Source organism: Mesoplodon mirus, assembly GCF_964341445.2.
Source record: "Mesoplodon mirus genome assembly, chromosome: 4".
Classification (NCBI taxonomy): domain Eukaryota; kingdom Metazoa; phylum Chordata; class Mammalia; order Artiodactyla; family Ziphiidae; genus Mesoplodon; species Mesoplodon mirus.
This window is the reverse complement of record NC_138979.1, coordinates 15,899,247-15,915,326: the sequence shown is the minus strand read 5'-3', so window position 1 is coordinate 15,915,326 and position 16,080 is coordinate 15,899,247. Positions and strand designations below refer to the sequence as shown.

Sequence of the window (16,080 nt, the reverse complement as noted above, 5' to 3'; positions counted from 1 at the left end):
AATATCTCCTGCTTAAAAACCAAACATTTTTAAGATTTCTGACTTGATTTTTTTTTTAAACATCTTTATTGGAATATAATTGCTTTACAATGTTGTGTTAGTTTCTGCTGTATAACAAAGTGAATATATGTATACATATATCCCCATATCCCCTCCCTCTTGCGTCTCCCTCCCACCCTCCCTATCCCACCCCTCTAGGTGGTTCTGACCTGATTTGATTGCAGTTTTTTGCCACAAGAGATGGAGAAACAGAAAACTGGTACTCTATAAATAATTCGGAAGAAAAAGGAAGGGAAGATAGGTGAAGTGTTAGTGACGGTAACCTGGAGAGAAAACAATAATAAGAAATGTCCGGTGCCCAAATCCATTCTTGTCTTCTTTTATTCTTAATGTCTAAAACACAAATTTTGTTGTTATAAGGCAATCTTATTCTGCTTTGCTGGGGATTGTTTTAGTCCAGAGGTTCTCAAGCATGCATCAGAATCACCTGGAGAGCTTATTAAAACACAGGAATCTTGGGCTCGCTCCAGAATTTCTGATTAAGTAGGTCTGGACCCTAATATTTACATTTTTAAGTTCCCAGGTGATGCTGGTGTTGCTGGTTTGGCAGCCACACTTTGAAGACCCATTTGTTTAGTCAAGCTCTGGTTCTCAAGATTGGCAGCACATTGGACTTACCTGGAGACACTGTTAAAAGATACCAATAACCCAAAACATAACCTCCGGGGATTATTTTTTTTGCCCTGGTACTCATACATGAATGGCTCCAAAAATGTGTTTCTAACTTTGCTTATTTTTTTACCTTTATCAACTTTCTGTCATATTGAGAAAGGTAGACCTTCAAGAGTGTGTGTATGTTCCCTGTGACTGTAAGAAATCATTGATGCCAAAGGCTAATACAGTCACTTTGACTTCGTATTTTCTTGAGGCTCTGAATTATTTTACTGTTTATACTTCCCTGTTCATATTGACTCACAGAAAGAATGAAAATTTTAATCTAATATTAGTGATTCTATAAAACTTACAGAATGCATTTTGTGATCCAGTTTTACCTGTGGCTCCATTTAGTGTCTGAATCCTTGTTTTCTTTTGTTCTTACCTCATATGTATATATGAGGTAAGAATAAAAAATATATATTTGTGTATGTATATCTTTTAGTTTATGATGTTATACCATATCACATATTTTTGTAAATAGCAGTACATTTTGAGGACAAGGTGAGAGTTAACAATAATAATAAAAATTAAGTTAAGGAAGTGTAAGTAATACTAATGATCTCACTAAAATGCACTAGTTCTGTGAACTTTGCTTTAATTGGAATAATTTATTATTGACATAACTATTTTCATTTTTATAAAGTAATTCCATTTTCCTCATTATTACTATTCATCATAAAATAATTAGAAAGAGTTCTTAAAATTCTATAATCATAAGATTAAAAGAACAAGTATATACACATGATGTTTTCTTTAGACAACTAAAAATACATAGATATTTTATTTGTGGCCTAACAGTACAAATAATACATTCTGGGATAATGTTTGGGTCAGATTCTAGATTTTAAAAACTGTATCATCATTGTATTTTTTCAGGTTTGTCTCTCTATATATTTGTCTCTAGTCAAATTTTTATGACTGTAGTGACATCATACACAGCTTCATAAATGTGTAAACTATATTCATAACATCATTTATATTCCCTAAGAGGTGTTACTTCTGAAGACACATTATAATGCAATTTAAGAGAGATTTTTTGCATACCAATTATGAGAAATACTTTATGCGAGTAATAGAAGGAGATGCAAGGATTTTCAAATCTAGGAGATAAGAGAAGTTTAAAAAATTAAATATCATTTAAAACAGAATACAAGGATCATAAAGAAGGTACAATGTTATTTGGGTGCAGAGGAAGGAGGGTTGATAGTACACAAAGAAAAAAAAGTGTTACGAGAAGTAATATTTGAGCTGGCTTTAAAGAGCTGCACAGAAATTCACCAAGCAAAGATAAAGTAGCATTTATACCCATCATGGAGCAGTAATAAATGTTAGTTTTCTCTTTGTCATTAATTTTTGTCAGTTTGATTAATATGTGTCTTGATGTGTTCCTCATTCGATTTATCCTGCCTGGGACTCTCTGTGCTTCCTGGATTTGAGTGAGTGTTTCCTTTCCCATGTTAGGGAAGTTTTCAGTTTATTATCTCTTCAAATATTTTCTCAGACCCTTTTTCTCTCTCATCCTTCTGGGGCCTCTATAATGTTAATTAAAGCGAGTTTAATGTTGTTCCAGAGGTTTCTTAGACTGTCCTCATTTCTTTTTTTTACACCTTTATTGGAGTATAATTGCTTTACAGTGGTGTATTAGTTTCTACTTTATAACAAAGTGAATCAGTTATACATATACATATATCCCCATATCTCTTCCCTCTTGCGTCTCCCTCCCTCCCACCCTTCCTATCCCACCCCTCTAGGTGGTCACAAAGCACCGAGCTGATCTCCCTGTGCTATGTGGCTGCTTCACACTAGCCATCTATTTTACGTTTGGTAGTGTATATATGTCCATGCCACTCTCTCGCTTTGTCACAGCTTACCCTTCCCTCTCCTCATATCCTCAAGTCCATTCTCAAGTAGGTCTGTGTCTTTATTCCTGTCTTACCTCTAAGTTCATCATGACACTTTTTTTTCTTAGATTCCATATATATGTGTTAGCATACGGTATTTGTCTTTCTCTTTCTGACTTACTTCACTCTGTATGACAGACTCTAGGTCCATCCACCTCACTACAAAAAACTCAATTTCGTTTCTTTTTATGGCAAAGTAATATTCCATTGTATATATGTGCCATATTTTCTTTATCCATTCTTCTGATGATGGACACTTAGGTTGCTTCCATGTCCTGGCTATTGTAAGTAGAGCTGCAATGAACATTTTGGTACATGACTCTTTTTGAATTACGGTTTTATCAGGGTATATGCCCAGTAGTGGGATTGCTGGATCATATGGTAGTTCTATTTGTAGTTTTTAAGGAGCCTCCATACTGTTCTCCATAGTGGCTGTACCAATTCACATTCCCACCAGCAGTGCAAGTGTTCCCTTTTTTCCACACCCTCTCCAGCATTTATTGTTTCTAGATTTTTTGATGATGGCCATTCTGACTGGTGTGAGATGATATCTCATTGTAGTTTTGATTTGCATTTCTCTAATGATTAATGATGTTGAGCATTCTTTCATGTGTTTGTTAGCAATCTGTATATCTTCTTTGGAGAAATGTCTGTCTAGGTCTTCTGCCCACTTTTGGATTGGGTTGTTTGTTTTTTTGTTATTGAGCTGCATGAGCTACAGTAATCAAGACAGTATGGTACTGGCACAAAAACAGAAAGATAGATCTGGATAGACCTGGAACAGGATTGAAAGCCCAGAGATAAACCCATACATATATGGTCACCTTATCTTTGATAAAGGAGGCAGGAATGTACAGTAGAGGAAAGACAGCCTCTTCAGTAAGTGGTTCTGGGAAAACTGGACAGGTACATGTAAAAGTATGAGATTAGAACACTCCCTAACACCATACACAAAAATAAGCTCAAAATGGATTAATGACCTAAATGTAAGGCCAGAAACTATCAAATTCTTAGAGGAAAACATAGGCAGAACACTCTATGACATAAATCACAGCAAGATCCTTTTTGACCCACCTCCTAGAGAAATGGAAATAAAAACAAAAATAAACATGTGGGACCTAATGAAACTTAAAAGCTTTTGCACAGTAAAGGAAACCATAAACAAGACCAAAAGACAACCCTCAGAATAGGAGAAAATATTTGCAGATGAAGCAACTGACAAAGGATTAATCTCCAAAATTTACAAGCAGCTCATGTCCTCATTTCTTTACATTTTTCTTTCTTTATTCTTTTCTGCAGCAGTGATTTCCACCATCTGTCTTCCAGCTCACTTATTCTTTCTTCTGACTCATTTATTCTGCTATTGATTCCTTCTAGTGTATTTTTCATTTCAGTTATTGTATTGTTCATCTCTGTTATTTAAAGCTTTTATCTCTTTATTAAACATTTTTTGTATCCTCTCAGTCTGAGCCTCCATTCATTTTTCGAGATCTTGGATCATCTCTACTATCATTACTCTGAATTCTTCTTCAGGTAGGCTGCCCACCTCCTCTTCACTTTGTGTCTCTCTCCCTGCCACAACCATGGTGAGGCAGACAGGGAAGGGGATGGGGTTGTGGGAATAAATACCCTGAACGCTCTTTTCTTCCACGCTACAGTCTTCCACCAGTTTCTTACACCCGCCAATTCTAATTGGAAGTTAGAAGCTAATGGAACCTGGGTGATTCATTCTATAGCAGTCTTCAGAGTTGAGGCTATTCTGCAATAGTAGAGTGATAAAACAGACAGTTAATGAAGGGAAAGGTGTGCTTGGATTTGCTTTTCTAAAGTTATTGGTAACAGTGACTGACTGGAGTAGCATGTCACTTTGTGCTTGGTAGCTATTCCATTGTTGAAATACTCTAAGTGATGAGTAAAGAGTGAAATTAGGAAGGACAAAAAAGAGGAATTGCTATATAGTTTGATGTAATACATGTATCACATAAATGCAATACAGTTGGATTAATTGGAAATGTAAGGCAAAAACAAAGAGCTGCTAAAGAGCACTGTTAGTTTTTAACTTGGAAGCCTGGGTTGGCAGAAGTCCAATTATGACCTTTCTGTGGGAACAGAAAAAATACCTGATTTTGTTTTTGAGTTCTTTAGCAAATATCCAAGTCGATGTTCTTCATCTCCTTAGCTTGGTATTATAATTTTTTTGTTGTTTCCAACTTTATTGAGATAAAACTGACATATAACATTGTGTAAGCTTAGGTTGTACAATGTAATGATTCTATATATGTACATATTGCAAAATGATTACCAGAGTAAGGTTAGTTAATACATCCATCATTAAGATGTTTTCTTGTCTGACGCAGGCTCCTTATTTTGGTCCCATCATCAACAGCCCACTCTCCCATTCATCCAGCAAATCTATTTATTCTCTAAATGTGACTCTGTGTCATGCCATGGTACTTTCATTCGACAATCTCCTAACCACCCTTTCAAACTTAGTTGAAAGTCAGTTCTTCTGGGACTCCAGTCAAATCCAAATAGTTCTTCTTTGGGCATTAGCTGTAGTACAGCACGTGTCCCAGAATACCACCAATGTTAATTTACTTGTCTAACTCCTTCATGATACTGTAAGTATCTCAAGGAAAAGGGTGCTGACAATTTGACTGTTTTATAACACCTACCATAGTGCTGGTCTCATACCAAGTGGCTGTGAGAAAAGAGGAGTGATGAAAAGATAAGACAACACAGTTGAAACATTTAATATTTGGACCAATGTAGGAGTCCTTAAAAGAATAAGTGAAGCTGAAAGCAAAGCCAGAGGAGATTGGTAGCACTAATAAAATTTTGAGGTTAAAATTCGTTCTCTTTTCTAAGCTGCTATAGATAGAATTATAGTGCTTTTATGGATTATTTCCTGATCTGTTATGTTTTTAACTCATATGCATGGATATATTACTTTTACTAACTTTGGATATATTTTACATGAGATGTATGCAGTTTCTTGTAAAAGAGAAGAAAGACAGAAAAATATCTTGGCCTAGAATTTCTTTGGGGAAATCACTAAGTTTAAAATAAAACTTTCTCATATTTTCTTTAAAGTGGGATCTAAATTTCCTGCCAGGGATTAGTTTTCAGTCTCTTTTAAGTTAAATACAAAGTTTTCTAACCAAACACAGTTATACTGTTGGCTAGGATGTCATGAACTCAAAATAGTTTTCTGGGAAAGCTTTTAGTGAGTTAATTAGAAAACGTAGATTTTAAAAATTAAATGATTTTTATTTTATTTACTATTAAATTATTTTTTTAATTTAAATATTAAATTCAGTAATTCAGTTTTTATCAACAAAATTTCTGAAACATAAATATCGACACCCAGTAGTTCTAATCAATATAATTGGTGTATTTAAAAGACTGGTGTAAAATGAAAGGATGTGAGAGGCTTTTTACAGAGTGGAAAAATCTCCAGAATTATCCTGGACTAGACCCATTCACTATTCACGTTCCATTCAAAGAAGATTTCCCTCTTAACAGCACTTAACTGTCATAGCTTGTACCATTTCTGTTTCATTACTAGCATTGCCTTAGTATAGATTCCAGTTGTGACATTCTGTATTCACGTTATTAGAAAAACAGAATCAGCCACAAAACACTGTGGTAGTGTTTGTTTACATTTTCCAATGCTTCTAACATGATCTCCACCTTTATATATTCAGAATTTAGATTGCCCTTTCTGTCACAGACCAGTGATACTATAAATAACTCATAACTGCAATTGCTGATGAGCAATGCTGTAGAATAATGTAAAGGTCAAAGAATGATAATTCCTGATCATCCTTAACAAAGTATACAGGTGTTAAAATACTGATGTTGAACTCTGGTGGCAGCTCACAGAGAAGAAATGGCACAACATGAATCCCCTTTGATAACTGTGATTGTGAGGAGGTTAAGAACCAGAACCAAATCATCTGCTCTCTCTACAAATGCACAAATCTGAGGGTCAGCTTTCTGTGTATAACACAGGAGAGCAGGTAGTTTTAGACATCATAGCTGCTTCTTACTCATGCTTTATTACTAATTTAATCTGTAGTACAGTGTGGCGTTTTAGAAAAAAAATGTGCAAAGGGAGAAGTGTTTAATCTCAAGGCACCATAGCTTTAATCATCTTGAAAAGTATTCAAATACAGAAATCATTTAAATTTTGAGCATAGGACAGCTCACTTTTTTTCAGACCCTGGTAATGTTGAAGGAGTCAGAATCTGACTGGAAAACCTCTCATTTGCATACTTGTGATTGTCTTTTACATCTGACAAACCTATTACCTGTTAACATAGACTGCTTGTACATAGATTTTATCCCCTTGACATTAGCAGACTTATACTGATTTTAGATTATGGAATAAGCCAAACTGCTTTTCAAAGGAAGATTTTCCAAGCAGTTGTTATCTCTCCATTACAGATATTACTTTTTTGAGACAGAGCACTATACTTCTGCTTATTCTCATTTCTCCTTTGACTTTCAATTCCTATATTCCTACAACTAAATTAACTAGCCAATAGATAGGAAAGGAAGCTGGAATATAGCTGCACTTCTCAATCTTTTTCATGACATGGAACCTATAGAAAATGATAATACTGGTAATATCCACTGGGTAAATTAAAGATTTGAGGGTATATTTATATATATGATACTTAAGATAAAAAGTCTTTATGTTTTCTTTATATAATTATGGTAAGAGGAATAAAGCAAAGTATTGGAAGATATTAAATATTGGATTTGAATAGAGCTAATGCTTTTTCTCTCCTGAAAGGTGATAAGATCTTTAATTTGCTTCCTATTAATATAAATCTTAAAAAAAAATTTTATTATGATAAAATATATGTAACATAAAATTTTACATATATAACAAGGATTTCTTCCTCCACGTTCTTGACAACATTTATTTTTTGTTTTGTTTTGTTTTACAATAGCCAAGATAATGGGTGTGAAGTCATATCACATTGCGGTTTTGATTTGCATCTCCCGAATGCTAGTGACATTGACCATCTTTCTATGTGCTTATTGGTAATTTGCATATCTGTTAAATTCTTTTGCTCACTTTGAATTGGGTTTTTTGTGTTTTTTTTGTTGAGTTGTAGGAGTTCTTTATATATTCTGGATATTAATCTCTTATCAGACTATGATTTGTAAATATTTTCTCAGATTCTTTGTGTTGACTTTTCACTCTGTTGATAGTGTTCATTGATGCACAAAATCTTTAATTTCGATGTAGTTCAATTTATCTATTTTTTCTTTTGTTGCCTTTGCTTTTGGTGTCATATCCAAGAAATAGCTGCCAAATTCAGTGTCATAAGACTTTTCCCCTAGGCTTTGTTCTGAGAGTTTTATAGCTCTTATGTTTAGGGTTGTGATTTAGTCTGAGTTAATATTTGTGTATGATATAAGGTAAAGGTCCAACTTCATTATTTTGCAAATGGGTATCTTACTGTTCTTTTGCCTGCTGTGTGTGTTCATCTTTGATAAAGGGGTGTTGAATTCTCTAACAACGATAGTGGATTCATTTATTTCTGTTTGCAGTTTTATTCGTTTTTGCCTCACTTTGACACTCTGTTGTTAGGCTCAGGTATGTTGAGGATTGTTATGTCTTCTTGAACTATTGAACTTTTTGTCATTACGTAATACCTTCTTTATCCCTGACAACTTTCTTTACTTTGAAGTCTGTTTTGTCTGGAGCAAATAGAGTTTTCATTAACAATTACATGTGAGTAAATTCTTGCATAAATATGAGTCATTTCTTATAACTGATATGTTTCTTAATTTTAAAATTATTTTAAAATTCTCAAAAATTTAAATTATTCTAATTTGTTTTGAAAGCTAGGTCAAAAAATTTTATTAAAAGGTATTTAGTGATTCTCAAAAACAAGTGATTAGTATTTTTTATTTACTCAGCTGACAAATACTTACTGAGTGTTCACCATGTGCCAGACTTTTTTTGGTGTTGTTCAAATACATTAGGGATGCATGAGTTAAAAAAAAAAAAAAAGAGGGCTTCCCTGGTGGCGCAGTGGTTGAGAGTCCGCCTGCCGATGCAGGGGACACGGGTTCGTGCCCCGGTTCGGGAAGATCCCACATGCCGCGGAGCAGCTGGGCCCATGAGCCATGGCCGCTGAGCCTGCGCGTCCGGAGCCTGTGCTCCGCAACGGGAGAGGCCACAACAGTGAGAGGCCTACATACTGCAAAAAAAAAAAAAAAAAAAAAAAAAAAAAGAATATAATGGCTACAGTTCTTGTCTACAGAACTCCTGAAGGACTGTTTACATCAAACTCTGTGTGTGTGTGTGTGTGTGTGTGTGTGTTTATGTTTAAATGGAACCCTTGAGTTGTGCCCTGTGTTTCTCAAATACACTTGACTAAGAATTTCAACCCATAATTCTCCCAACCATTTTCTTCTTCTCCTTCTCCTCCTTCTCCTCCTCCTCCTTCTCCTTCTCTTCCTCCTCCTTCTCCTTCTCTTCCTCCTCCTCCTCCTTCTTTTTCTCCTCCTCCTCCTCCTTCTTCTTCTTCCTCTTCCCCTCCTCCTCCCCCTCCCCATCCTCCTCCTCTTCCTCCTCCTCCTCCTTCTTCTTCTTCCCCCTTCTCCTCCTTCTCCTTCTAATTTTTCTTCTCCTTCTTGTTCTCTTTCCCCTACTTCTTCTCCTCTCTTCTTCTCTTCCTTCCTTATTTCTCCTTCCTTCCTCCTCCTCTCTTCTTCTTCTTCCTCCTCTTCCTCTTCTTCTTCTCCTTCTACTATTAGAACATAGGAGCTGTTTTCTACACATTATGTAATGGAAAATGAGGTATTGTAATAACAAATATCAAAAAATTCTTTAATCTTATAGTTATTTTCCCCACAGTGTTTATTTTAGGAAGGGTAATAAAGCTTGAATAGCTGTTTTTCTATGTATTCCTTTTGGATTAGTGTCTTGATTTAACAACTTGGAATTGTAGATACTCTTAACTGTTAGTGTCAGTGGTTTTGAGAAGTGGGTCTCAAAATTTAGCATGCAGCAGAATAAGCTGAAACAATTTTTAAACAGATTGCTGAGCCCTATCCCAGAGTTCCTGATTCAGTAGGTCTGAGATAGGGCCCAAGAATTGGCACTTTAAATAAGTTTCCAGGTGATGCTGATGATGCTGGTTCAGACACCATCCTTAGAGGACAACTAGTTTAGAGTATAAAATATGGGGAGATGAATCTAACTCCAGTCCTGACTTCAATACTTCCCAAGGGAATTACCATTGGCAAATTGTTTAATTTTAGATATCTCACGTATGAAATAATAATGTATAATCCTACCTTCTTAGGTTTGTTGTGAGTATCAAATAATAAACTATTATTTAATACTCCCTAATTTAAAGGCATACTAATTTAAAGACTGATTCTAAAAAGTCCCATATTTTATACATGGTAGAAACTAGTGTTTCTTTGGCCTGAAATCTATTTAACAAAGAATATACATACTTTAGTGAGCCTTTTAAATTCCTATTTTGGAATTAGATCATAAATAAGTATAACTACATTGTGTAATTTCTTAGAGTTTTAAATTTATCAGTTGGTTGTTTTTTAAATGTGTTTCTTCTTGCCTCACAAAGACCTATTCTCCAGTGAATGTCGTACAATATTGAAACAAGAACCATGGGTGCTCCTAATTAAAGTAGTTGACTGTAATACCTTTGTTATTGAATTTGAATTGGTAAAACAGGTGGTTATATAAAATTTCAACAAATGCCTTTTCTTCACTTTTGGTTTCATAAGACTGGGAAAGAGAAATCCAAAACCTGCTAAAATTGTAAATCCTTTTTCAAAATTGAGATGCAAATTGTATGTGTAAAGGAGAATTTTTTTATAGAAAAGCAAGAAATATCTCCTGCTTATTTAGCAACATATTCAAGAAATATTTATTAAGCACCAGTTGAATTTAAGCCATTTTATAAGGTGTCCTAGATACTTTAATAAATAAGTTAAAATATGTGCCTTGGTATACTTATAATCTAGTGGGGCATATAACTTCATATTCAATGAATTAAAATCTAATAAGAAAAATGCATCTAAAAAGTTACATATAAAATGATATGGAATTCTTAAGTGAGGGGATGATTTTGAATCAGGGGATTTTTAGTGTAGGAATTTAAGAAGGCTTGGAAATGAGAGTGTATTTGAGATATGTTGTGGAAGGTAAATCAAGGTAGTAAAGGGGAAAGACCAAGAGTAGAGGTTATATGTGTGCCCAGGAGAAAGACCAGTGTAAGGGAGACAGAGAAAATAAAGTACATGATGTATCCAAGTAACTGCATGAACACATAGGATGGGTATAAACCTTGGTGTCTGAGTAAAGTAATATATGAAAGATGAAGCTGGATATTAGTATAGAAAGTTATTTCTCAGATCCTGATGAGTTGAGAATTTTATCCATAGAATGATGGTGAACAAATTATGGCCTGTGGGCCAATTCTGGTCTGATGCCTGTTTTTGTTAATATAGTTGTATTGGGAACATGGCTATAATCATTCATTTAAGCAGTCCATAGATGCTTTTATGCCACAAAGACAGAGCTGATAGTTGTAACAAAGACCGTATGGCCCACAAAACCTAAAATATTTACCGTATGGCCTTTACAGAAAAATATTCTCTGACCCCGGTTATATACCACTTCAGTATGAAAGACCACTCTGGGTGATCTTTGAGCAGTGAGTGGTCCTGAAGGGAGATCTTAGTTTCCTGCCCAGGAATTGAACATGGGTAGCCTGGATGAAAACCAGGAATCCTAGCCACTAGACCACCAGGGCCTAGGGGCTAGAAGCAAAGTGGCCCTAGCTCTTCCCCCCATTTGAAAGCAAGAATGTCTTAAGGAGGCAAAAACTGTAAAAACAGGTACAAAGTTTATTATTGGAGACAGCATAACATGTGGGAGAGCACACAGACAAACAGTTTGTTTATTTAAGACAGAAGCAAGGCAGAAATATACATCCAGAGAGACAGCGTATGGTGTCCTCTCTAAGAAGGAGAGCAGTAAGTCAGAAGCAAAGCAGGGATACATACCTGGAGGGGACTGGGGGCATCCTGAATGAGGAGTGCTGTAAAGACCTGATTTAAATCACTTACACAGGACAGTCCTTCCAGGTCTTTGTTTACCTTTGGCCAATTGTCTCATTTTTTTTTCACACCTGAATGTTTCCAGGACCCTCCCCAACACGCATGCTCAACTTTTTGCTAAGATTGACCCCACCACAGAGGCCTGTGGGTGCATGTGCACACATATTATGGGGTGGTGCCCCCCTCCCTTTTTGACCCCCAAGAAGCCTTCCTGCACATGTGCAGAGGGAAGTCTTCCTTGACCTCAGGAGTGGGCACCTTATCTCTTTACTTCAGCGGAGCTCAGTTTCTGCCACTAGCTTTGTCCTTGGAGTTCCTGGGTGAGAACAAAGCTTCAATTTTACTCCACTTGACAAGCACCAGCTGTCTGGCCCAGGGGCCCATCTATCTCCCACCTCCTGTGGACTGTTAGTTACAAATACATAACGATATAAAAGAGCTTGCACCAGAATGCAAATTAATTCACTGCTTCAATTATCAAGAAAGTCTCACTATGAAAAATAGTGTCAGCTGATCTGACAGTGTGTGTAATGAATTGTTGTGTATTTTACTGAGGCTTCTTATTTACTTGCAATCCAGGAACATACAGTTTAGTTCAAGGATCTCAGTTTGAGTCAGTAAAGGTGTGTTGAAGATTTCTAGCAGGATGGTAGGATCAGGTGTGTATTATAAAGGACCAATAAGGTCAAATAGAAACTTTTTTGTTTGTTTGTCTCTTCTGCAATACTCCAGAAGAATCTAGAGGGTGTGTGTGGAATTTTGGAGTCCGACAGAGTCAGTTTCAAACCTTGGTTGATGGGGTGGGAGGTTGGAGGGGGAGCATGCCTTGACATTCAAGAAGGAATGTTCCTTTTTCCTTAATTTATATTCTAAAAATCCCACATAAGAGCTCTGAGTGTTCCGTCTTATTTAAGAAGCTCCAGCAGTTGGTGAGTCAGACCGTGAAGTTGGTGGGAGGGGCGGGGAGCAGTTGCACATAGCAAGGTTGGTGCACCACAGACACGAGGGTAATACTATGGAAACCCCTAGGAGGATTATACTGTTGAACAGTTTGTATTTTCTGTTACTCATGAAAGTAATCAAGTTCATGACAACTTTCAGTAGCTCATATGCCATCAGGTATGTTATAACAGCCTACATTATCATAATCAATCACAGGCTATATCTCAACCCAAAGGATAAGCCTGAAGAATATGTCCCTTATACTGTACAAGTATTAAAGGTCAGTTGACCTAACTCAAGAATATTTTTATTTGTCCATGCAAGGGTATTTTTTCTTATTAATTTAATTAAGGTGAATACCCAGGAGATTCTCAAATAAGGGGGAATAATGTCAATTTTTAAATTGCTTAATTTGTGTAATATTAAGACTTTAGAAACTGATTATCCTATGAGGCTTAGGCAACTTTCTTTAAAATAGCTTGGACTGTAAATCAGACCTCTTTTAATAAATGACTTCTTAATGACTTATACATCATCGCCTGGGATCTTTATTTTTGCAACACCTGAGTGTAAAGCACTGCTTTCTTTAAACCTTTACTACTGTGTGGTTTATGACGTGTTTTGTTAGGAAAGGTATATTTCTATAAAACATCCTACTTCCAGCCCTGTATGAGAAATGACAATTTGAAGGCTGGTAGAGAGATGCTGATATTTTATGAGTGACAGCACTGTTAGGTGTGATCATTACTGCTGTATTCATCCCAGGAGGGCAATTGATTTCCTTTGCAGGTACATGCTCAGATAATCTCATCTCAGACATAGGCAAGTGTTCATATAATTCTTCATTTTTCCATTAGCAATCATACATACATCATGTGCCCCCAATTAATGCATAAAAGACTGGTGACTGAATGATATACTTTTACACTAGTACTGTGTTTGTGGGGCAATGTAAAAACACAAATGCAGTTTTGTTATTTCCATTTTTCAAATTGATCTCCTGGCATGTCTCCCTTTTTTCATTTTCCTTGCAATTGAAATATATATATTTCAAGGATATATAATTTTAAAGAATTGTTTCAATAATTTATTTTAAATTTATTATTGTGACTGAATTTTCTCAAGTTATACTGTATTGGGGAAATTAAACATTAACATTTTTCATTGTGTAGTTTCTGGGAAATTAGTACAGGGACCTCCAGTTGAAGAACCATTGAATAGATGCTTTTATCATTACTAGAATTGTGACTTTTAGTCACTTAATTCTTCCATGGTCTCTAACATTGTTCTGTCTTTTTATGTTTTTTTCTCCCCCAGCCTGGAATATACTATTATCAACTTTTCCTGTGTAATTTCATCTGACTCTACAGTTCTGTCACTCCCTAGGTCTATTTATTTCCACATGTGCTGTACTGATTTTAAATTACCTTGTGTATTTTGTTTATCAAGTACTTTCGGAGAGTCTACTGTGAACCAGGCACTGTGTAGGAAACAAAATAGCCGTGGCCCCCAAACAAAGATAGAAAAATATTAGCATTTGGAGACATTTCATTCTGTTCTTCCTTGTATGTATGTAGTTATATAATATGTATGTATAAAAACATACACACACTACACACACACAGGCATTGTTGAACATCTGGCATAGTGCATGACATATAGTAGATAGTAAGTGTTACATTCGTTAAATGGGATACAAATGTTTTCTCCCATTTACTGGTTGGCCTTGATCATCATATTGGTATCTTTGATAAACAGGAATCCTTAATTTGAATACAGCCCTATTTTTTGTATTTCCCCTTATGGATAGTAATCCTTATATATTATTAAAGATTAATTCTCAGTCTCATATCACGAAGGTGTTGTTACATATCTTAGGCAAGCTTTGTTGTTTTACCTTTCACATTTCAGGTACATTCTACCTGCAATTTATTATTTTTGAATGCTGTGAAATAGGGGTCAAGGTTTGTTTTTTCCCCACAAGGCTACCTAGTTTATTCAATCCACATTGAAAAGATTGTCCTTTCCTTCACTGCTCTGAAGAGATAAGCTTTTCATAAATCAGATGTATAAATATATGTAGAATTTTCAGGACCCTTTTATCCATTTCTCTGGCCCATTTTTCCATCTTTACTTCAATACCACCCTGTCTTGATTATTTTACCATTATAATGAATCAGTATCTGATAGAGTAAATTCTCTAACTTTGTTCTCCTTTGTGATAAAATTGGCTATTCTTAGTCCTTTGGATTTCCATATTAAGCTTAGAATCAGTTCGTCGATTTTGGGGAAAATATATCTACTAAAATTGTGCTGGATCACAGTGAATCTGTGAACCAATGAGGAGTTCATGTATTCATCTTTGTTCTCAGCATCTGTGGGGTCCTGGGATATTAAACACACACAAGGAACAAAGCTGGAACTTTTTATTCATTGACACACAATTCAGACAAATTAATATAATAATCCTAGCTCTTAAAAGCAGTCTTAATTCATACCCTGTGTAGTTCACAGGGCACTAAATTCTTTATTAGCAGCAACTAATGACATAAACATAACCACAAATCACAACTACCATTTATTAAATATATAAGATGGGCCAGTACTGTGATAGAAAGTCCACTTATTTTATTTCTAACTCCTAGTAATAACATGGAGCTATCCTGTTTTATAAATGAAGAAAGTGATAGGTTCAGAGAGGTTGAATAACCTGCCTAATGTTGCCCATCTAGTAAGTGCTGAGGTCAGAGGCCAGCCCTGCCATGTCTTTTGCCCACAGCACGTTCCTACTGCCTTGGACAAGTAACACTGGAAAGACTGACTCAATAAATACATAGTGACTGAATGAATACCTCTCCCTTTCTCTCCATCTCTTTTCTATTAATGATTCATGTCTTTCCTCAAAAAAAAAAGATAAAACTTTCAAAATGGTTTTAATAAGTAGCAAGTTTAAACTCCATGGTACTAGTATCACATGTGGTGAAAAAGTGGTGTGAAATATAATTAATCAAAGAAATTAAAGAATGCCAGAATGTCTGAATTTTGAGGAATCACTTCTTATTTAATATTTCAAAAAGCTGTGTGTTACATAGCATGTCTTTAATGTTTTATTATCTCTTTTTTGAATTGGTAATTAAAGTGGGAGCATAAACTCTATCCCTTATGGCAAGATTACATTGATATTTAAGTGTTTCCATCATTATTTTCCCCCTCTGGTTTGGAACTAGGGGGAAAAAAAGACACATTTTAAAAATTATCTACCCACTTAAGCCAAATGATGGAGAGACTTGAGTCCTGATAACAGTGTTTGTGCCCCTGGATCCAGCTGTGCCTGAAGCTAGTGTATCCCCTGTATTTCTCAGTTATGTGAACCAATAAATACCCTTCTTTACTTAAA

At 35.5% G+C, this 16,080-nt stretch overlaps 1 protein-coding gene across 1 annotated transcript in view; it reads left to right on the top strand.

Moving 5' to 3' along the window:
• The window catches only part of MALRD1 (MAM and LDL receptor class A domain containing 1), a gene marked incomplete at both ends in the record, with an annotated part of 598,196 nt that overhangs the window by 222,847 nt on the left and 359,269 nt on the right, over positions 1–16,080 (top strand). The gene's annotated exons all lie outside the window — the stretch shown is intronic.